Genomic DNA, 24,646 nt, shown 5'->3' with positions numbered 1-24,646 from the left:
ACTGTAATTTTTCAAATAGAAAGCATTTTGAAGGAAACTATGTGCTGCTGTTACTTTCAGATCCAAGACAGATTTAACAGTAAATAACATTAAATTTAAAAGGTACTGAGTCTCTTTAATGACATGAAGACAGTAGATTGTTGGGACGACTCCTCTTCCTTCTCATTTCTATGGTTCCTTTTCCTATGGGCAATCTTCCATGATCCATGTTCTGCTTATTTGGCCTCTAGCATCTAAGCCTCTGTCTAATGGAGCTGGCCTACTAATCCCCTCTTTTCTCTCCAAGCTGATTTCTTTTTACTCAAATAATACTTCATGCTCCACAGCAAAGTAGGAATTTTAAGAAAGGCCCTTAATCTAGCTCAAGATTGTCATCCTTCTGTGAAGGGCTGTGGATACCAGAGCCGGCTGAGGTCACTGTGGAAGAATTGGCAGCCAGAAGGCTGGCTGGACTGTTGTTAGGGGGGTTTATGATTTTATTACTAGAATTTTCTGAAGCAATACTCGGCAAGGATTGCTATAAACACGGTGGGCAGCCTGAATGGAGGTGACGGAAGATGATGCATGACCAAGCGGCATGCTGCTCTCCTAGCTCTGTCACTGTTGGTGCCTTTAGTTATTTGCAGGACGGTGTGTCAGAGGGGAGATACAACGCTGAACAATAAACCTATTTCTGTGAAAGATTTGTCATCTTACTCCCATGCCTTTACTGACCAGGAATGGGACTGTGTTTTCAGTTTCACACTAGTGGGATCTGAGTTACCAAGCAGTGTCAGACATAGCTAGTGAGAATTGATATTAGTAAAGACTGGCTTAATCTGGCCTACTGTAATTTTTGTCCTGAAGAAGTTTGAAAACGTTGGTTAAAATCAAACCAAGGGCACAGTGTTAATGTATATCAGCACAGCACTCTTCTGATAACAGATACATTGTAAGGCACAAAACATTCAAATTGATCAGATTAAGATGTACCACAGTGTCAGGATTTCCAGAACAGCTCAGTCAGAAGAAAATGAGAGAGACTTTCCTAGTGTAATGGGCATGGATAATATTGAGTTTCCTATGCACTGTTGCGTGATGCATTCTATGTTTGTGAAAGCCAGATTGGGCAGCATATTTCCTTTCATTGTGACGGCAGCATTTATTACTCTTGAAATAAGGAACAACATTTTGAAACCATCCTGACAATCTGTCCTAGGTTTTTACAGTTTAAGAATCTTATTTATATCTTATGTTTTTTTGCTCTCAAATTAGAATTTTATCTTTCCACCCCTTCTTTCTCACTGAAGCATTTTGAGGCATAAATGAGAAGCTGAGTGGAAAAAAGTCCTACACAGGACAATTTATCTTCCCTTACTCTAAAAATGCTCCATACAATTAGTGCAACATTATATTGCAGTCTGAGCACAATCTGCCCCTATTTGCATGGGTGTAACTCCTGTTGTATGCTTGTGTAACTTGTAAATTAGGCCCTATGTACATGTTATTATCAGGGAGCAGTTTTGGTCTAGTGGATTGAACAGGAGGATGAAAGACAGCTGACATGGCTTTATTCATGATTCCCACTGATTTGCTGTGTGACCTTGGGCTCTTTGCCTCACTGTCCTCAGCTGTGAAATGGGGATAATGAAACCCACCGGGGGAAGTGCTTTGAGATGTGTGGATAAAGCACATTAGCAAAGTGCAAATTGTTGTTCGTGGAGTCATAGAAATGTAGGGATAGAAGGGACCTCAGGAGGTCATATAATCCTTCCCACCTCCCCCATGCTGAGGTAGGACCAAGTATACCTGTTGTTATTAGTAATTACTTTTTCTTTTATGTATCTTCTGCAGAATTTGGTTTATGATGCTTCTATCTAAAGGTTTTTTTAAATTAATCCTTTTATTAAGACTCTCTTGAAGGATCTTTGGTCATAACATCCCTTATAGAAAAGCCCTATAGAACTTAATAGAAAACAATATGCTTCTAATTTTTTTAACAATATGATCATATAGAATAGTTCAAAAAACCTATAGAGAGGCTATTGGTCCCTATTAAGTTGTCTGAATCTTACACATAATTTTGCAAAACCCTCTTGGTTTCATCTCTATGAAGTTCTTTAGAACTTTTCCATAAGGAATACACATACACTAACAAACAACTTATCCCTATGAGGTTTATAGGTACTTCTGCAGTGATGCAGAAATGATACTGCTATGTAATGCTGTACTTTACTAGTCATCTCAATTGACTTAAAATAGAGCATTGCATAATAAAATCACTGCTGCAGAAATCCTGACAGGAGAAGAAAATGCCATTTACGTCAATAGACAGTTTTTGCAGCAAAGCAAAAAGCCAGAGGGAATGGGGAAACCTGTGCTTCAAACCATTCAAATCCTTTCTAATGGAGTGGAATTGTTTTTCTATGAGAGTTTTTGTTGCCTCTTTAAAATTGCACTATTGGATCTTGCTAATTCCAATATCATTACTTGCAATTGTTTTAAAAACAATAGTTTGGGTAAGAATTGGCTCAATATGTCTCCAATGTCAGCATGCCAGGCTCCTGCTGCAGAGATAATGCAGACATAATGTAACCAAATTATCCTCTAGCAACTCCTCCCAACATTTTGTTGCAAGGGTAGAAGGAAAACTGCCAAGAGCTGTACTTTATCCAGCCAGTTTACTGTCTCTCCCCCTCATTTTGAAATGCAACAAAACCAATGTCTCTGTCAGCTGGTTAGTGAATTTTGCACCACCACCAACAAAACAGAAACAAAAGAACCACATATTATCAAAAGTATCAACGTATCAGACACTAAAAATACAATCAAGGTAGGCCGCCTCCAAGATGGCAGAACTTTGTTACTAATGCCATTCAGCCAATCAACCTATGGAAGCCATACTTCTGGGGAGGGACTGGGGAATTACCTCTTTGCCACATGGATTTATATGCCTTGATGCTTTTCATGTGTATGTTTGAAATATATAATATAATAATGTAGGCTGAATTAACATTGTCTTCCCTCAGCGCCGCCCTTCTCGATGGGTCCTACTTTCATTCAACTTTGAGGAGAGAATATCAAAACAGCTCCCTTGCCTCGATCAGACAGATGCACCTTTCACTGTTTGCTCTTTTGCTTCTGAGGTACCAGCATTGAGAGCCATGTGGCAGTGAGATTTCAAGGGATATAGAAGAGAGAGAGTTCTTTTATGTCCTCTAGCCATGGATCTGAGTAGGGGAAAACAGAGGCAAAACTAAAATAATAACAGGAATAATAAAAAGATTAATAAAATACACTTAACAGAAATAGGGATACAGTACATGAAACAAAGTGGACTTAACAGTTCAATAAGCTGAGACTTAACAGCAAAAATGTCACCTGAGTCACTGCTAAGTAATTCAGAGGCAGTGCAAGCTTCCTGTTCTGAGGAAAGGCGAGCAGAGAGAGTGAGTGAGATGGCAAAGCTGAAGCCATAACATGTGTCAAATCAAGTCTTGTTTTCCCTCAGAACTGTACAAAGTAGTGAACATCCTGGAGCTAAGGTGCGTCTCTGAAAACAGAAGCAGTCTAGAGACTGTAAAGGGGGGAGAGAGACAGAGAGAGAGGGAGAGAGAGATAACAGTTATAGAAAAGCTTCCAGGGAAACCTTGATGTACTCTAAATAAGGGGCCTGACATGCTTTTTTGCCAGCTAGTTCACCAAAGGTGAAGGAAGAGTAGGAGCTGGCAGTCCCTGCATTCCCTAAGGTTCCGGGAATGCAGGAGCTGCTATCCTGGGATTATCTTCCACAGCAGAGGGACAGGGAAGCAAATAAGCTCACCTCTGTGCAGCCAGCCGAGGGCATTTCCTGCTCTAGCTAAAGTATAGGAGCCTAGAAGACTGAGTTTTGCTGACCACATCCTCCTCACTAATTCAGATTGGTATTGGGTTTGGGGGCAGGAGAGGATCCTGAAAGTATGTGGTTCTGAGTAAAAGTGCCTTTTGCTTTGCATTGCATGTAACTTGCAGATGCAGATCACTCTCCAAGCTACTACTGTTTTTCATTAGCTGATGAGCATTATGAATATATTTATTAGGGAGCTCTCCACTGATATTCTATGCACCTTAGCTTATAAAAATAGCAGACTTCAAGGCAGAACAATACATCAATGCACTGTGTTGCAGGACTTCAGAAAAAAATAGCATTCTTAGAAGCAACTCTTATGGAAAAGTCCTTTAGAATTTAATAGAAATAAACTTTCTAGGCTTTTTGAAAGTTGTTAAATATAAAATTCTCTTCCTGGTGTATGTTTCTATGGGATGGTTAAAAAGAAAAAACCTATAGAAAAACATTCTCTGTTAAATTCTATAGGATTCTTCTATGAAAGAGGATAGGATTGTATAGAATTTCTCTATGAAAGTTTAATTTAATCATATGGACATAGAAGACATCATTTTTTTAAAAATTAGGTCCAGTTTTCCATTACTCCTTTGACTAGTTAAAAATAATACCTTGTATTTATTGTTAGAGGCCTGATCCTGCTCTCACGGAGATTAGGAAACTAGGTTTTTGTCATAGTTTGTCATGTACTAATTATGCCAGTCAGTTGTGTAATCAGAGCTATAAAATATACTGCAATTAAAACAAGTGCAATGTCATTGTATCTGGGAGTGGGAAACACACTTTAGTCTGCTCTTACAGTTAGTACATGAAAAGCTGCCTTGTGTCACTAAACAAGCTGTTGTAGTTGTTTTTTGTTTTAATAGATAAAAAGTGATTAGTCATTTTAAACTACTGGAGAGCAAATATAGAGATCTTGTGTATAAAAGAATCTGAATCTTTTCCACTAACTCAAAAAGAACTGATTGGTAATAATTCCTAGCTAATAGCATGGATTAAAGTCTTTGAATTATAGTTGTTTAGTCCCAGCTTCCACAAACAGACAAGGTTAACTTTCAGCATGTGAGCTATCCCATTGTGGGACTACTCATGTGTTCAAAGTTGAACACATGAATAAGTGCACGCAGGATCAGAGCCTTAGTAAGAGCATCCTGTGAATCTGAGGCCAAAGTTTGTAGGTTGGTGAATAAAAGGGCCAAATCCTGATGGTATTTTCAGGAGTGAAGAAGCATCCTGAACTGATACGAAGGCCTCAGTCCTGCAATTGGATCAGCCTGGGGAGACCCTTGAAGACAAGGTGCTCCATGTGGGCCCAGTACTCTGCCTGCATGGATCTGAATAGAAGATACTAGTTCCAGTGTAACCATGTTGCTCAGGTAATTCTGTCAATCACCATAGTATGTAAATATCTTCCACATAAAATCAATAGCAATGTCCCTCATGGACTTCATGGAGCATCTAGCATTTGTCTGTTTTTGGCATCAAAACTCTGGTCAGAGTAGGGGGGTTGTTTTGATATTTTAGATTTTATTAATTTACTATTTTTAAAGGTTGATTTAATAGAATCGTAGGACTGGAAGGGACCTCCAGAGGTCATCTAGTCCAGTCCCCTACACTCATAGCAGGGCTAACTATTATCTAGACCATCCCTGACAGGTGTTTCTCTAACCTGCTCTTAAAAATCTCCTATGATGGAAATTCCATTTATTTTAGGGTGTGGCATTTTTGTTTTTGTTTTTTTGGGGTTGGTTGGGGTTTTAGGGTAGAAGGGGTATCAGTGCTGAAAGTGTCATTCCTATGTTGGAAAGGCCTTCCTTACATGCATTCCTTTATCATTTAAGGAGATGGGGAGAGTGCACATGGAAGCCACAATCACAGGTGTACAGTAGATTAAATCATTTAATATGTTCCTTCCTTTAGCAGATCTGCAGAACTGCTTCCGTGTCCAAACTCAATACACTGTCAGGATTGCCTTGTGAGGTCTGCTTTAACTGAACAAGTTTACTCCTTGTTCACATATGCCCTGTATTTGGTTTTAACGGTGCAAGTCTGTTCTCCCTGTGTGTGTAATTCCCTTTCTCGTTAATGGAAACTGAGAAGGTACATGGGATGCAGAAGCCAGTTTACAGGTTCACTGGTGCATCAGGAATAGACTGAAAAGTTGATTTGCCTGTACAGATCAGAAAAGGTCATTCTCTATTCTTATAGCTGTACTTACTGCAAAGCTCTTGTGCTGCAGTCACTGCCAGACACTGTGATCCCTCGGAGGAGCAGGATGCGGATTCACAGAACACACAGCACGAGTTAATGCTGCTTCAGGTTACATGAGCTTTACACATTTTTCTGTCCATTATGCCATTGTCTTAGGGAGCAGGAGGAGGGGGGTAACCTCCTATTTGTCTCAGCAACTCACCCCTGCCTGGCCTGGCCCAACCCATTATTTCTGCACAAGGGAAATGCATGTATTCAAAGGGGTGGGGGAGTGAGCATCTCACCGAATAATTCAAGTCTCTCAGCAAAGGTCCATGAGGCTGTACCCAGTGGATTTGCTCCAGTGCACACACTGTACAGTGTAGGGAGTGTAGAGGCCAAAGGAAGTAACAGAAAGTGAAACAAATCTCTTCTTCCCCAAATGGGCAATTGGAAGGCTTGTCTATTTCCTTCAAGGGGGAGCAATAACTTGATCTGCTTTGTCCCTTTCATATCTCCTGTTTGGAACAATAAAGTGTCTAGTCAGGCACAAACATATGCCTTAGTTTGCATCCCCTTGATAATGCAGAAGATATGGTCAAATGCTACTCATCGATCTGTATTGATTGGTTCTTACAGCATTTTAGAAACCATTGGAGTAATACTAGTCATTACCCTCCATGATGTATCTCATCTGATAATTCTTTCTTTTTCGTTAAGTGAAAGAACATTGCATTTGTATATGCTTTGTTGGGCTATAATTTCCAGGTGTTTTGCAGACCAGTTCTCCCCAAAAACTCTTTGTAGCTTTTCAGTCATGCTTGTTAAAGGTAGTGCGTGTTATATGAAACTAAAACTTGAAAGGGAAATGCATTGTGATACTAACAAGATACATTGTAAATCTAGCATTTTTATTTCATTAGTGTATCTGTTTTACCATGTAAAATATTATTTAGTTTTGACTCTATACACAGCCCAAAATCTGAGCATCCAAAGATTTTGCTTTACATAAAATAAACATTTGTGCCCATTTCAGACTCAAGTACAATGGCTGTAAAGACAGCAAGAACCCTCGGCTATGTATTATCATGTAATTTGTTTTACTGAGCTGGGCTTGTCAAAATGACAATCAAGGAAGATTTTGCTCATGTCTCTGTTTCATCCTGAGAAACCCCTTAGGTCTCAACTTTCCATGTGTTTGCCCTTTCCAGTATTGTCTTCCTATTGGACTGTTTGCTTGCATTTGCTTTTACCATTTTTCATAGTGAAATTGGTGTTCCCAAAGTCACTTCTCTCTCTTGTGTCAGGGAAGATGCTGAGAGATTAATAATGGAGAGCAGCGTTGCTTTGATTTCTGCATTTCCTTTGTCACTGCTGGCAAAGGTTCTGAGTGAGGAGGAGGTATGCAGCAAGCATGAAAAATAGAATATGGATGCTAACGCACATATTACAGGTCCTGTTTTAATTTGACTTCGGATCTTTCAGATCTGTTAATTGTCATCTCTCCTATTAGAGCCAGACAGTTCTGTTTATTGGCATTAATTTCATAAAGATACAGTGTATTTTATATGAAATGTGAAGCCATGTTATGAAAGATACTATTTCAGTGGCTTTCCCAACGTGAAAGGATTATAGTTAATGCACCAGTGTTACTCCCATATCACAGCATATTAGACACTCTGCACATGTTATACGTATTTATGCATATCATTCTTTTTAAAATCGTATGAGAGAGAGAGTTATAAGTAGGGTGACCAGGTGTCCCATTTTTAAAGAGACAGTCCTGTATTTAGGCCTTCCTGCAGGTGTCCTGACTTTTTCTTAAAAATGGGCAAATTGTCCTGTATTTTCTGTCTCCTCATCAGTACTGGTGGGTCCTGCTGCTGGCTGGATCCCTGCTTGCCAGCTGCTTGCCCACCAGCGGCAGGAGGAGGAGGGGTCCAGTGACTGCTGATGGGTGTGCAAGGCTGGTGGTGGGGTGAAGCTGCAGCACATGGGGCCAGCCACTCTCCCTGCTGGTCTGTCAGTGTAGCCCCTGCTGTGTGCCAGCTCTCGGTCAGCAGGGCTCCAACCCCTGTCCCATTTCCAGCCGGTACTGGCTGCGCATTGTGAGCTGCAGTGGCTGGTGAGTGCAGGCAGGCGCCAGGCATTGGCCGGTTACATGTCGCCTCTGCTCCCCACCCATCGGCCCTTTACGTGCTCCCCATCTTGCTGTCCTCTCCCTGCTTTGCCACTTCACCCCCCGCTGCTCCTCCATATCCCGACCCGTGGGGTGCGTCCCACTCCCAGCGCTGTGTGGAGAACCAGCCCCTGGCCAGAGTGCTCAGCTCACCAGCAGCCTGGCTGGCAGGCTTCTTCCATCTCCCACTGTCTCTGGCTGGGCCAGGGCCCCGGGAAAGCCCAAGACCGTCTAGCCCGGGGCGCTGGCCAGGAGGAGCCGAGCCCTGCGGGTGCCGAAGCCCTGCACAGTACTGGCACAGGGAAGCCTCCCTGCCCTTCAGCTAAGCTCTAGAGTGGGGGGTTGGGGAGGGAAGCGATTTCCAGCCTGTTCATGCCCCGAATCTTCAGGCTCCACAGCAGCCCCCAGGGCAGGGGCTTAGCACTCTCTTCACCTCCCCTACCCCTGGTCCTGCCTCAGGGAATGCGGGGCTGCTCCTTCCCCTAGGCACCCTCCCCTACTGAGCCACCTCTCTGGTTTACTGAAGCCCCTGCAGTCAGGTTCCCTGGGCATTGGTGCACAATGAATCTTCAGAGCTTAACTGCTTCCTGCCTATGCTGTAGCTGGGGGACAGGAGGTGGCTAGGTTATGTCGGTGGCTAGCAGCAGCCTGGAGGTGTTAGCTGCCTTTTGACGCTGTGCGGGCAGGCAGGGACAAGCTGCTTCAAGCCACATGGGTGGGGAAATAAGAGATGAGCTCTGCAAAGACATGGGCCAGGTCATCCCTTCCCCCCCTCCACTGCCCCTGTGGCTAGAAGCAGCTCACATCCCTTCCCGCCTGCACAGTGCCAAAAGGCTGCTGCTGGCCACATACTGGTGTGAACCCTTGCAGAAATCTGGAGAACTGTGGCATGAGACCCAGCGTGTCTCTGTCTCCCCCCCCCCGCCCCTCCCCCCCGGAATGTGTTGCCTTGGGAAGACACAGCGCGAGGTACCAGGAGAGGCGGGTCTGTCCTGAGGGCCCAGCCAGGCATGGAGGGCAGAAAGTGCCAGGCGGGAGGATCGGTCAGTCACCCCTCCTGTGTGAAAGAGATGCATGGGAGTGAGTGTGTGTGTGTGACCCTTCCTCATGTGAACCATAAAGTCTTAAAGATAAGAAGGTAAATAAAAAGAATCCAACTATGCAGGATTTCTTTTTAACAGGGGTCAGTCAACTTGATGTTAATTTGAATGTTTGTACTGCATAGTTCTGATTGATTGCCTTTGAACTCGCTTGAATATGAGTAATTTTACCAGATGTCCTGTATTCCACATGGGGAAATATGGTCACCCTAGTTGTAAGAGGAAGGAAGAAATGGGCAGCCACATCCTAACTATTTCTGGCAAAGGGAAACTGAAGGACAAGGACAACAACCCAGACAATTAACCCTTCAACACACACAGACAGTCTGCATGTCTGTATTATTAGCTAAGCTTGAATATCCTCATTGCGCATAGAATTGTGTGAATGTCTGTGTGTGTGTGTGTGTATGTACATATATAATGTTTATGTTTAAATATTTTAGAGAATACTAAGCCCTTTAGGGCTGAATAATATTTTCAGAAGTACCAGATGTCTAAATCACTTTTGAAAATAGGTCTGAGGCTTTTACGTAACTTCGGTGCTTTTGAAATTTTGACTTCATAACTTGTCTCAGCTGGAAGAGCAATGCTGCTCCTATCTTTTTTGCATTTTGAAAAGTGGAGCTGACGACCAGTCTGTATTCTCTATTTCTTTATCTGAGATAGAAGATCTGTGATATAAATCTTAGAGTTGATTATTGTATGCAGTTTAGCTATTGGGATACTTTTTTGCTCAGCTTGCTTCCTGAACAAATCAGTCTATAATTGTGATTGAAATTGGGGAAGTTACTGAGTTAATGATTCACTCCAACAAAAATAAGAGATTTTTAAGAAGAGAGAGTTTTGAATGAAAGGGGTTTTAGTACCTTAAACTATTTTTTGACAGGTAGTGATGGTAGTAGAATGTCCAGAGAAATTAAAAGCTGTGGAAATGCTGTAAATAATAATGTGCTGCATTGTACTCCACACTGTGCAAAGATAAATGAGTGCAACATTGGCTTCTGCCTTGTCTCACTTTTTCAGTGTCACTCTCTTTCACAACCCAGGTTCTTACAGACACTGTGCACATTAGGCCCCTAAGTATAGTGTGTAATGTTCCCTTTTTGCTTTTTGTCCCCCAGAAAAGTCTTTGCAATTTTTTTATATAATCTTTTTGGTTTATTGCTCTGTCCAGCAACAGATTTACCCAACTGGTTAGAGTAATACTGGATCAATATCTATCTCAATAACAAGCAATCCATTTATAGAGAATAAGGCTTCTGACCCAAGTAAGGAAGATACTGTCTGACTTCAAACATGAACAAAGCCTCCCATTTAGGCTGTATTAGTAGCAGATTATGGCTGGATCTATGAATCTGGGCTCTGCGCTCAAAAAATCTCCATCACACAACATTTCCATTATCGACATATCATGATAAACAAAACAACACAATGTTAATCCAGGCACTTAGAAGCCAGCCTGTTCCTGTGTTTTACTACTGCTGTTGGTACGTTATTGTGTCTTTCGCCACTTCAGCTCAGACAACAATGACATTGGTTGTTTCCAGAAATAGCACTTTTTGTGCCTGTGCCCAGTTAATGTTTTTAGCTTAATTTCCTGTAGGAAAAGACAGTTTTCCATCAGCAATTCTTGCACTAACGCTATTGTGGCTTGTGTAATACTGGCAGTATATTGCAGTCCCGTGCATCCTATCGGGTTTTCTATCTGCTCTGAGTAGCTTGTCTTTAAAAGGATGGAGGTAGCAGTGGCTAGTGGTTAGAACAGCAGATGAGGAGTCAGGACTACTGACTTGATATATAACGTTGGGAAAGTCGGGTCCCTCTTTAAGCCATCACTTCTCCTCAACAAAATAAGTATAATATTAACGACCTACCTCACAGTTACCAGGAGGCTGAATAAATTGACTTTTATAAAGTAGATTAGCTCCTCAGATAAAAGGCACTGTATAAAAACAACATTATTCTAATAATGCAGCTTTAGATCCTTGCATCATTTTCAATCACTTTGTTCTTTATTCTGTGCCCCTTTCTATTCTTTATGCTACTATAGTAATTTCTCGGAGCTGCATTAGGTTTCTAGGGGCAGTATATTGACTAGAACAGACAGACATCGTTGTACAGCGTATCTACATATTTGCTAAAATGAGGCTCCACTTGTTGTGAGATTCCTTCACATGCAATGTGAATCCGTATTCTAGTTGCACTGCACTAAGATAACAAGTACAGGATGTGGCTGCCCATTTACTTAGAGGGGCTGGATTGTTTTCATAGCATGATACCTATTGCACCTGGTTTTTGTAGAGATCCCTGGGTGATTCAAGATGGTGTTTTTATTTATGAAGCCCTCTGTAACTTGGGCCCTACCTCTCATTGAGATGGACTCTACTGCTGTGCTCTCTCTCCAGGCTGAGGGCTGGTGAGACACTTGACAGATTTACACATGCAGTGGAAGGGAGATCTTCGGAGTGGGACCCTTAGCTCTGGAATTTGCTTCCCTAAGAAGGTCTGAAAAAGCTTGACTTTGCTGACCTAAGTTCCTGGAATGTTGCAAGAGCCGTATATAAGACAAGTCTTTCCTGATGAGAGTTGAGTCTTTGGGATGGTTGTGAGGATGCTGTGTCATTTTAGATTGCCAGAATTTGTTTATATATATATATAGGTTCTGCACCTAGAGTGCACCTAAAAACACATTCAGAACATTGCTAACAGGCTGGGGTTTCCAAAAAAATTGTTTCTCAAATTCCATTGAATTTTAATGGGATTTGGACATGTAATTGCTTTAGGCTCCTTCGTCAATCCCAGCCTAAACAAACAAAAAGATCCTTGTTATCCGCTCACATGGTATCCTGTGCATTCAACAAGTCTCAGACCATTCCATTATTCCTGAAATCTGCCCGTTATGAGTGGAACCCCTTCTTTGTCCCAGTCATAAGTGCTTCCATCTGTAAGAACCCCTCAGTGTTCTGTAACAGCTACTCCTAACAGACCTGACAAACTCACTAAACCTACCACACTGCTTTCATAGTATTTATCCATAAAGAGTGTCATATGTGGTCTTCAATAAAATCTGGGGTCACAGTGGTCGTTCATATTGTTGTGAAATGTACATACAAATATTACCTAAGAAAGTTTTTGTGTATGTATATATATATATAACGCACACTGAAAATATGTTCCTAAAAGTCTGAATCAAGGCAGCATTGACAAACAGTTTTCTGCCATACAAAGGATGTATATTCACCTATTTGCCTCAGTTTACATGTAATTTAAGCATTGTAGGCCAGCACAATGGAGGCCCCCTTTGCATGTGAAGTCAACACACTAGCAAGCTAGAGACTGTTTGTTTGTTTTATATGTAACTTTCTGTTTCTATTATCCTCACTATCTTCAAATCTTAATCTTTGTTAATAAAATTATGGCTGATTTCACTATAAATATAACTCATTACTGTGGTGTTATACAAGAACTGACCCTGGGTTGAACCAGTCAAGCTGTCCACATAACAAACCTGGTATTTCTGTGAATAGCCTGTGATGGGCTGGATATCACAGGGGAACACTTGAAAGAGGCTTAGGGAATGGGGTGCACCTATTGTGAATTTACAAAGTGAGCGCTAGCATTGCCCTGAGGAGAGCGTTTGCGAGGCTAACAGGCTGGTGCTGTCAGGGAGCTGACACCCAGTTAAGGACCAGCAAGTCTCTCTCTCTCTCGCTGGAGGCAGATGGTCAACAAGGTGACTCTGAGTCCTGAGTGCCTCAAGAAAGCATCACACCGTCTTGTCCTCCATCAAAACTCATGAAAACACACTATAAGCCATAGCTCACCAATCCCTAAGCCTTTAGTTTATTTAAAGGGCTGATCCAAAACACATTGATGTCTATGGAAAGATTGCCATTGGTATCAATGGGCGTTGATCAGCCCCTAAGAGATGTAGTCAAACAAAAATCATAGAACTAACAAGACACAGACTTAGCTTGTATTGTGAGAGCACAGGTTTACAGTGTGCTGGCTTAGGACTTGCTTTTTCACGTGATTTTTTAACAATAAGCTTAAATTAACTCTGCAAAGGAAATCACTCACTTCTTAGTCCATCAGACAGTGACTTGGCAAGAATTGCTGTCTATGATTGCTCAGCAGGATATTTTTTTTTTAGAAAAAAAGGAAAAGAAATCAGGCAGCATTTCCTAATTATTAATAGGGGTCATAAATCCCTCATCAACAAACTGCTAATTAAAAATGTTAGCACAACCTTGCACGTAGTTTAAAGTCAAAATATTTTAGTGGAGAGAGTGATGGTTATCTACTAATATACTGAGCATGTCTATAAAGCCACTCTCCACTCTTTGTCCCCTTCTGTTCTGCTCTAATTTATATCAGTTTGTGCCTATGGACTATGCCGTCCTGGTACAGGGACTTTTACTCAGCATATTTTACTAACACTACAATGCCGTTTGTATTTTGGCCTTACAGACATGAAAAATAATAACTAGAGTGGAGATTTTCAAAGGCACAAAATCAGATGCCTATCTTACAATGACTTTCAGTGGGAGTTAGGTACCTCACTGCTATTTGTTCCTTTGAAAATCTGCCCCCTAACACTTTTCAGCCAAAGATTTCAGTATTTTATAATGTCTGGAACTTCACAATACTCCTGTGAGGGAGGTAACATATCCCTGTTTCAAAGATGGGGAAATTTCAACATGACAGTTAAATTCTAGTTCTTCTGAAGTCAAGGGGACTTTTGCCACTGATTTCAAGAGGGCCAAAATTCACCAGGAGGATTTAAGTCATTTCTCCAAGGACACACAGTAAGCCTGTGGTGTGAATTCTGGGAACCCAACCCAAGTCTCTTGACTCCCATTCTGGTTTTTTATATCAGTTTACCAGGTGTGTTAGACCCAGGCCAGTTGGGTCCTGGCCACTTGATTAACAGTTTTCTGTTCCCTGACTGACCAGAGCAGGGGCTGCTCCAGGCTAATGAGAACACCTGACTCCAATTAATCTGCAAAGAGTCAGGTGAGGTCATTAAGCTAATGTGACCACCTGACTCTAATTAAGGCCCCTCTGATAATATAAAAGGGCTCACTCCAGTCAGGCAGAGAGGAGCTAGGGGAGAGGAAGTGTGACTGAAGAGCTGGTTAATAAAGACACCCTCAAGCCCTTGGTAAGGGAGAAGTAGAAGAGCTGTGGGGAAGTGGCCCAGGGAAATGTAGCACCTCTAGCAGTAAAAGGTTGGCTGCTAACAGCTGCTACCACTAGGATCCCTGGGCTAGAGCCCAGAGTAGGGGGTGGGCCTGGGTTCCCCACCAACCCACCACTACAGAAACATCTCCTGGGAGGGGAAAATAGGCCCCTGTCAGGACAGGAGGCTAAACTGTTTTGGCATGAGGCTGTAGGAGCAACAAAGACTGTGGGGAATTCTCTCCCCAGCCTCCATTGCTGCCTTATGATGAAAAGGGCTCAGTAGACTGTATCCCTAGCCCTAGAGAGAGAAGGGCTACATGGAGGGTTGCAGTGAGCCTCTGAAGCTAGCATAAACAGCCTGGAAGCGTGGGACCCATGGGGACAAGGTTGGAGCTCTGCCACACAGGACATAAATAACGTTCGCACAGGGTCATACTTAAAAAGTTTGGCTTAGACTTCCCAGTTCCTTTGGGCTAGAAATGTAATGAGTGCTCTAGTACTACATTTCTTTGCCAGTGAGGAGAGTTGTTGCTTCCTGGTTTGGGTTGAGATCAGAATCAGAAATACTGCAGGAAGTGCAGAAGGGCATAAGAACCTCTGCTACTATTTTAATGTGACATTAGCAATTGGGAAAAGTACCAGACTCTCAGCCTTGGAGACTGATTCCTATTTATCTACAGAACAAGCATTCTTCTCCCCACTGCCCTAGCACTGCCTCAGCCCTGACCTGGAGGGACATCTTAGTGAGAGAGCTAGCTGAGACTTCATGCCTATTCAGGCCTTGTGATATGAATTCCTGCATGCTTGGAATCTGGACCAAGAACACCCAACTCTAAGCACCAACACCATCAAAGAGCCATCAGCTTGTAGCAACTAGTGGTCACTGTTGACCTGTTTTGAATTATGCTTCTGGTGGTAGCATGGTGCTTCTTCTAATGGGAGATGTAAGTTCAGCCACCCTGCTTGGTAAGTGCCACGTCTACGTGAGGCAGTGTAGATAGTGGGCTGAGCATTATGGGAAAAGCAAAGAACCTCTACTGAGTCACATTGGCCCATCTCACTTTTTAAATAGGCTTTGAAGTGCAAAGTGTTTTGGGTAACAGCTCTTGAATTAGGTAAGACATGGATACTTACCCCAGTGAATAGGTCACTCCATTGGGACTTTGGAATAGAACCCTAGTCTCCTAGGTGATATTGGAAACTTCACTTTAACCTTCTATACCTCAGTTTCTTTACCTGAAAAATGAGGATAATAAAGTTTACTCTCTGTTGTATAGTGCTTTGAGATCTATGAATGAAAATCATCATGCAAGGACAAAATATTATGATTATTACAAAGATGGCATTCAATAAATGCCAGGATCGCATCAATCTCTCATAAGATATAGATGTTCATAATGTACTTAAATCCTTGCAGCTTCGCACACCACATGATTTCTCACAGAATGAGTCGGGGTTATACACTGGCTATTTCAACAGTTGCCCCACTATATTTTATTTGTATATGTGACGCTGGTAGGCCAGGTGCCAGCTCATGCCATGGTCCCCATGTCTCAACTGGACACTAATACATAAATAGCTGGAATGTGTCTGGCTCACTTGAGGGTTAAAAAGTGATAAAATAGGTATTAGAATGGTAAGAAAGCGTTTAGTATTTTGATTCTATTAAATGCTTGTGAGTTGCTGCCTGCATTAATCTTACTTGTAATATCAGTGTTCCTTACTGTATTGTAATATCTGATTGGTTGTTTTGTAAGCCTCTGTGACTGTATGACTCGCCGTACAGGAAAGGGACATCAATTAGTGTGAAGATCTGCTCTTCTACAGAAATTGTTACACTCCCTCCCAAAAAAGGAGACCCATCAATGCCAGACAGGATATCGATGGATCTTACAACTGGAAACTCCCCACATCTGGATTGAGAAACCATCAACAACAGGACTAAAGACTTATTATTCTGCTTTCCTCCTGGTGAAGATGAGTCATGCAAGTGAACTCCTCCCATCAGCTGAATTTGAAGCTCAGAGCACATGATAGGAGGGCGATAAAAACCCCAAATGAAAGGAACTAGGTATCTCTATGCTGCTTGGACCTTGAGAGGTGTTTCTAGGCACAAGCAAGAGATCCCTAGCTGCTTAGCTTGGATTAGCCCTATATAGCTTGGTGATTATAGAAGCCCATATAAACTTTGAAACCTAAGATCATAACTTCTCATGTGTTTGCTTGCTTTAACTTTGTAAATAACTCTCGAATTTCCTTTTCCTATTTAATAAATCTTCATTTAGTTTACTATAGGAATGACTACAAACATTATCTTTGGTAGGAGACCTAAAGCGCAATTGTCCTGGGGCAAGTGACTGGTCCTTTGGGATGAGGAGTAACCTGAATGTTGCTGCTGTTCTTGGTGTAAGGGGCCATCTATCACAGAGAGATACTCACCTGGGTGGCAAGACTGAACGAAGTACTCAAGGGGACTGTCTGTGACTCCGTGTTAGGGCTGTTAAAGTTCCGGAGAAGTTTGCGCTTGTTGCAGTGGGTTGGTGAAATCTAAGTTTAGAATTTGCAACCGGTTAAGGGATTGTGCTCTGATTTTTAATGCTCTGCCCTGAGGTTGCTACTCATGCTCTTACTTCCCTTTGGGGAGTGTTATCATATTTTACTTGATTTTAATGTTATACTACACTAGCTGGATTCTTGTCTAGTAGCCTGGCACAATATTCGGTCTTATTTTAATTAATTTTCTAACTGCAATAAGACCGTGTGTTACCGTGAGATTACAGTGCAGCACTTAGTGAGCACATAAGGGGCAAAGTACAGGATTACTGCAATATGCTGACCATTTGATCAGAAATACCTGTACTGCAACTGACAGATTCTAACAAAAACAGTGCATAAACCAGGCCGAAAAGCTGTAACTGTGAGGCAGAGGCAATACAGAAGCTTTATATTCGAGTAACAGGTCTCACAGAAAAGTTGGATTGTCTAACAAACTGGATACAATTAACTTAGGCTTGAATAAAGACTGGGAGTGGATGGGTCAGTACACAAAGTATGACACAAAACTATTTATTCCCCTCCTCCCCCGCCCCCGTTTCTCAGATGTTCTTGTCAACTGCTGGAAATGGCCCACCTTGATTATCACGACAAAAGGTTCCCCCTACCCCCTACTCTCCTGCTGGTAATAGCTCACCTTACCTGATCACTCTCGTTACTGCTCAGGAGTTTGCAGGCCTGCATGAACACAAACTATCGTAAGTTGTGCACTGTTCATAGGACACTCAACTCGAATATGGCCCAAAATTTAGATATGGTTTAAAAAAAACCAAACAAGCTGATTAAAACCTAAGACCAAACTAAACAGTTTTATGAATCTTTTAAATTTCAAGAGAAACAGTTGTTCTTTAGCAAATAAACAATTCCCTGTGCCAGTGCAAGTCTGAAAGCGAAAAGCAGTAAATTAATTTTAATGATCCAAGATGTGTAAAATGCCACCCCCTCCCCCAAAAAATGAGATCAATTCAGATTAAATAGTGAGAACAGTATTGTCAATGCTAAGCATTTAAAATGTCAAATCAGACCTCCAAAATGATGACTTTTTTCAAATAATAAGTTTTGGGTTCTTTCTATTTGTCTTGTAGGTATGAAGTGTTTAAGGTTTATGTTGTCGAGCTTCTTCTCTACAGTTGTGATGGCTAGAAACCTTTATTTTTAAAACCCTGAAAGTTGAGATTTTCATCTAATCATCTGACTCCAGGAGGCTTTAAGAAAAACACCAAATATTTGCAAGAACATCCTGAGAGTTGGCAAGGCAATGTATGTTACGTAAGATGTTAACATTTCTTTCTGTTTTCTGTCTCTGAAGCGGTGGTGGTGGAAGGAAAGAAACGTGCCCAGATTGCACCTGCTGACCCACATGCATTGCTTCCACCATGTGCAGATCACATTTGCACAAGGAAGCAGGGATGGGGAAGTACCATATGTGCCAGAGTTTATTATTGATTATTATAAGCTCTGTAATGTCTTGGGGCCAGGTTGCCCCAAGGTCATCTGCTTATATAACAGTTTGCATACATAGTGTTTGGGGAGGGTATCACACTATTTTCCTGGGACACTGAGGGTTCCCTGTGGCATTCAGGATCTTCATTTGAAGAGGGTGCTCTGGGGAGCACCCATTGTCCCCCAATCTCCACAAACGCAGTGAGGAATTTGCTCAGGAGTTAGGACAACCCATGGCTGCACAAACTCCCAGGAAAGGTGTTCATGTAATGGACACGACTGGTGCTCCCTTGGCCCAGTGTCCCCTCCTTGGGGTAGCTACAGGGAGGTGGGTCACTGGCAGCTTAGCCTCATCATGCTTTCAGGGGATCTGCTTGAAGCTGTGTTGCTCTTAAAGGATCCAAGAGGTTTGGAGAATGAGATTTTGCTTCTATGAGGAGGAAAAACACCATAATTGTAGGAGAATTCAGAGAGTTTCTGCCCCATGGGAAAATGTGTGGGAAGGCACAGTCTAGTCCATGTGACAAAATACAATTTGAAACAAATATGAAAATAGGGCAGTAAATAATCCTCCCATGGAAATGATCACAATTACAGCATCACAGAATATCTTCCTGTCGTTATTCAGAACCTGGCTCTAAGTGCATGTGTATTCTTATGCAGTTGGAGAAAGGGACATTTTCTCCCCTGGGTGTGCAGACTCCTAGATTTAGCTTCCCAAAGAGTTTGTTCAGTGATTCATACTGGAGCCTAAAACTTCAGAGCTTCACACCTCACCTTTAGAGTGGTGACAATGAAATGATTAACAAACTGGCTGTGGCCCAAATATTTTCCTAGAGGAAAGAGATGTCTGGAGATATTTGAGTTTTAGTTAGTTATTTATGCAATCACCGATCCCATTAACGCTGGAAGTTCAAATTGATTGAAAAGTTAACACAGCCAGCTGAGACTGTAATGGCCAATCTGTGCCATTAGCCATGAGGCTAGTTCTGTGTTTCTAACAGAAGGCTATGGCTGCTGAGTCCCACCTATAATTAAATAGATTCTTGAAGCACAGCAAGATGTCTGTGTCGCAAGATGTGTGTGTCACAAGCTTGACGTCTTTGCATTGGATTTGCAGAGATGTGAAACATTCTTTGTAGCTGAGACATTGTTTCAGTATTGCCAACCTCAACTGTTCAAAAATAATGAGTCAGGCCCCAAATATCTTAGAAAATAATTGTTTGGTTTTTATTTGCCTTTTGGTTTTTGGGTGCACACAGGTAATGTTTTCAACCTTTTCTCTGCAGCCATGAGGTCTAGAAACTTACTTTATTTTTATATAAGCTGAGATTTTTCACCTAATCATTTGACTCCAAGTGCTGGAGCTTTAAGAAGAATATCACAAATCTCACAATATTTAATAAACTGGCATCACTGCTATTTTTTTAGTCTTGATCATGCTGTCATGGTACTTCATGGAGATAGGCAGGACAGCAGGGAAGCCTAGCCCATTAACACCCAATGTGCAGTATGTAAATACACTCAGCTGCATTACAGAAACTCTTACTGGCATTTGCTGAAGAAAAAGTGCTATTTGCTCTTAGGGTATGCTGCTTCTCCAGGATTTGAGGTAGGCCATCTTTTTGACTCTATAATTCTGTGCCGCTGTGATATTTACCATTGGAAATGACCAGAATGGTAAACTTGCTAGAAGCCAGGTTCCAAAGGACAATCTTCTTGCAGTTTCCCTGGTCAGAAAGGGCTTCAGAGCAGCAAGGGATGAAGAATGGGGCTATTGGAATTATGATTAGTCACTGAGCGAGCTGCTGTTGTGCAGTAAAACTCCCTAACAGTTTATGGCTATGTGGAAAACTGACACGTCCCCTGAACAGCTTATTAAATGTAAACTAAATTTAGATGGGGTTGCTTGGGTAATACTGTATGTAACGGCATATTCAATGTCTCCATGTGCACTCCGTGCACCAAATTCATGCCTGGTGTAACTCCACTGAAGTCAGAGTACCTCAGGAATAAATTGGCCCTTGTTGCTCTAAGGAGGATGTGTGCTCCAGCATGGGAATGAGTGATGTCAGCCACGCACTGGAGCACAAGAATGCCATTTGAACTCCTCTGTGTGTCTAACTAGAGCAGAAAGCACCCATGATGTTTAGATAAATTGCAGTTTGTATCTCACAGTTGCTGAAAAGAGTAGTTGAGTAATCGTGTTTAATCAATCAAGGGAAGAAATGAGTTAGCAGTTTTCATTTTTAAATCGCAGGGTAACTGCCAAGCAGACCCAAATGTCGGATTTAGACCTGGTTATCTACATTGATTCATTGGTTTCAGAGTAACAGCTGTGTTAGTCTGTATTCGCAAAAAGAAAAGGAGTACTTGTGGCACCTTAGAGACTAACCAATTTATTTGAGCATGAGCTTTCGTGAGCTACAGCTCACTTCATCGGATGCATGCCGTGGAAACTGCAGCAGACTTTATTTATACACAGAGAATATGAAAAAATACCTCCTCCCACCCCACTGTCCTGCTGGTAATAGCTTATCTAAAGTGATCATCAGGTGGGCCATTTCCAGCACAAATCCAGGTTTTCTCACCCTCTACCCCCCCACACAAATTCACTCTCCTGCTGGTGATAGCCCATCCAAAGTGACAACTCTTTACACAATGTGCATGATAATAAGGTTGGGCCATTTCCTGCACAAATCCAGGTTCTCTCACCCCCTCACCCCCCTCCCAAAAACCACACACACAAACTCACTATCCTGCTGGTAATAGCTCATCCAAAGTGACCATTCTCCCTACAATGTGCATAATTAAGGTGGGCCATTCCCAGCACAAATCCAGGTTTTCTCACATCCCCCCCACCCCCATACACACACAAACTCACTCTCCTGCTGGTAATAGCTCATCCAAACTGACCACTCTCCAAGTTTAAATCCAAGTTAAACCAGAACATCTGGGGGGGGGGGTAGGAAAAAACAAGAGGAAACAGGCTACCTTGCATAATGACTTAGCCACTCCCAGTCTCTATTTAAGCCTAAATTAATAGTATCCAATTTGCAAATGAATTCCAATTCAGCAGTTTCTCGCTGGAGTCTGGATTTGAAGTTTGTTTGTTTTAAGATAGCGACCTTCATGTCTGTGATTGCGTGACCAGAGAGATTGAAGTGTTCTCCGACTGGTTTTTGAATGTTATAATTTTTGACATCTGATTTGTGTCCATTTATTCTTTTACGTGGAGACTGTCCAGTGTGAGAACAGAGTTTCTGACTGGGGAGGCATGGCAGGGTGATTTGTGGTTTCAAGCAAGTTTCCAGCAACACAGAAAATAGGCAGCAAGAATATGAACATATAGTTTCAGGAATGAACAATTCAAGCTCTAGAGCAGTGTTTCCCAACTTGTTCCGCCGCTTGTTCAGGGAAAGCCCCTGGCAGGCCTGGCCGGTTTGTTTACCTGCTGCGTCCGCAGGTTCGGCTGATCACGGCTCCCATACCGACCGCTGGGAAGTGGCCAGTGGGAGCTGCGATCGGCCGAACCTGCGGATGCAGCAGTTAAACAAACTGGCCTGGCCCGCCAGGGGCTTTCCCTGAACAAGTGGCAGAACGAGTTTGGGAAACACTGCTCTAGAGTATAGGAGTCCTGTGGGCTATCAAAAGGCAAATTATGGTAGCTAGCACCCTCATTTTGGAGGGCCAGGTGACTGAAAATCATGTGACTCCATCAGTCTAAATGTTTTTCCACCTTTCCTACTTACCCTCACTCTCCTTCCCCTCCCCCCCACTGCCGACAAGCTCTGTCACTTCTCACTCTTCTTGCCTGTCTGCCCAGGAAATATTAAAGGCTAGAACTTCCCAAAACACTGCCTAGGGTAGAATTAAAAAAAGTGGAAGCTGATCTTCTAATTCAGTGTGTGTACATGAGGGAGAGAGAGCGAAAGAGAGCTCTGCTATTCTCTATATCTTGCTGAACAAGAATTTGAGAACTTGCCTTGTGGGACAGTCCCAGGATGGTATATCTGTCAAATCAGTTATGTGTTTAACATACAGAAGATTATTCAAGGAATTGTATTAGGCTGGTCGATCTAAATCAATCGTATTTGATTTTGTAAATAGTCTGTGTATGCTTCAGCTAGATGTATTTTTTTATAAACTGAAATAAATGTTATCAAAATCTGAAATGTCGCAGAGTGAAAATACTGTACCCTGCAGTCCTAAAGGGTACAGTATTTTTTGCCACCAATACCAGAAATGGGAGAATGTGTTTTTTTATATGATAAACCTTGGATCTGGGATGCTTGGAAAATAGCCACTATAGCTGATGGAACCAGGAATCATAGGATTTTAGGGCTAATGCAAAAACATATGGACAAATTATCAAATGTCCTCTGCCATCACCCCATCTTGCTCTGTAATCCCTAAGAAAGGTCAGTATGGGATGGTTACCAGAGAGACTACCTCTCTTCCCATGTTATACTACCATAGTTTCAGTTAGGTGAGGTATCCAGCCAGGAGCTCTCTCAGGTGAGGCCTAAGGGGGCTGCTGGAAGGCAATCTTTCATGAAGGCCCCTGGATTAGAATATGCTACCTTCCTTGCTCTGGTATAACGTGGATTTGTTAGCCTTTAGGGTACCCTGCAAAACCCAGACTTTTGGGAAGGGGTAGTTTGATTGCTGTGGGGGGTTTATGCATGGTGAATATGATCATCTCAGTGAGGTGTTATATAACATCTCAGGACTATAACAGGGTTTAAAAGAGAACTAGATAAATTCATGGAGGTTAAGTCCACTAATGGCTACTAGACAGGATGGATAAGGAATGGTGTCCCTAACCTCTGTCTGTCAGAGGGTGGAGATGGATGGCAGGAGAGAGATCACTAGATCATTACCCATTAGGTTCACTCCCTCTGGGGCACCTGGCATTGGCCACTGTCAGCAGACAGGATACTGGGCTGGATGGACCTTTGGTCTGACCCAGTATGGCCATTCTTATGTTCTTATGTGTTATTGGACAATTTTTTTGGTTTTGTTCTTTGAGCATTTTAAGGATTGTGTAGGTTTTAGTTCTTACTCACGGCCTATGATAGGTGCATAAAATGGAAACTAATAGAACAAAGCATACCTAGGGACTGGAGGAAACGGTGTTGTTAATTCTGGCATGGGAACTTCCCCCAGAGTCGGCACTGAACCAGTGCCCCATACACAGGTGACTGTATTCAGGAGGCAGTCATGCTAGCCCCTTCTTTGTTACGAAGTGTTTGTTACACATGTAAAGTAGCATTGTCACCCTTAGAGAGAACTTTTGTACAACCTTGACTGAACATTACTTTATGCTATTTATTATATACCAACCCCTTGAAAATCAAGACAGCTAAGGTGGCAATCTCCCTATCCCTCCTAACACTGTATCCTTGGGGTTCTCCTAATTACATAAACCATTGGTTCAACGTATTACAGAGCATCAGACTGGTCTTGTCACCTTTCACATCAACCATCCCTTTGTTGTGGTACAGTGTGTGATGCTTCCCCAGGGTGTCCAGGGCTGCAGGGCACCTCGCTTCCACTTGCCCTTAGCATATAGAAACTTTGTCCGTGCCCACTGTGTGACAGCTCCCTGATTCCCCAGGTCTGATGTCCCTCTGCAGGTTAGTGATAGGCACGCTCCAACCTCGAACCCTCCATGTGTCCCCCTGCAGTGTCCAGCCCCCGTCACACTGGGCACTCACAGAATTCACAGATCCACTGCTCCCAAAGGAACAGTATCCACCCCGCTTACCACCTTAGATCTCCGCTTAACACACAGCACTTAGAGATGTTTATAGTGAAAAACATGTAAAACAAAGTATAGAGATTTGAGAAGTAGCAAGTACAAGTACTGAAAAACAAATGGTAACATGAAAAACAAAATTATAACACATTCTAGAGCCTTGACTTAATTAACAAGATACTTTCCTGTCTAATGAAGTTTAGCTCACCCAAATGTTTTGCAGTGTTTTCCAGCCAAGTTGGCTGTGATCCTTTCATAAGAGAGAACACACTGGTCGTTCATCTTCTCCATGAAGGATCCAGGGTGTGCCTCAGTGCTCCCAGTTATACCCAGAAATCTATTGTCTTTACTTATAAACAGGTGCCCCCCCACCC

Source organism: Lepidochelys kempii, chromosome 7 (genome assembly GCF_965140265.1).
Source record: "Lepidochelys kempii isolate rLepKem1 chromosome 7, rLepKem1.hap2, whole genome shotgun sequence".
Classification (NCBI taxonomy): domain Eukaryota; kingdom Metazoa; phylum Chordata; order Testudines; family Cheloniidae; genus Lepidochelys; species Lepidochelys kempii.
The sequence above is the reverse complement of the archived record's forward strand: the minus strand, read 5'-3'. Positions refer to the sequence as shown.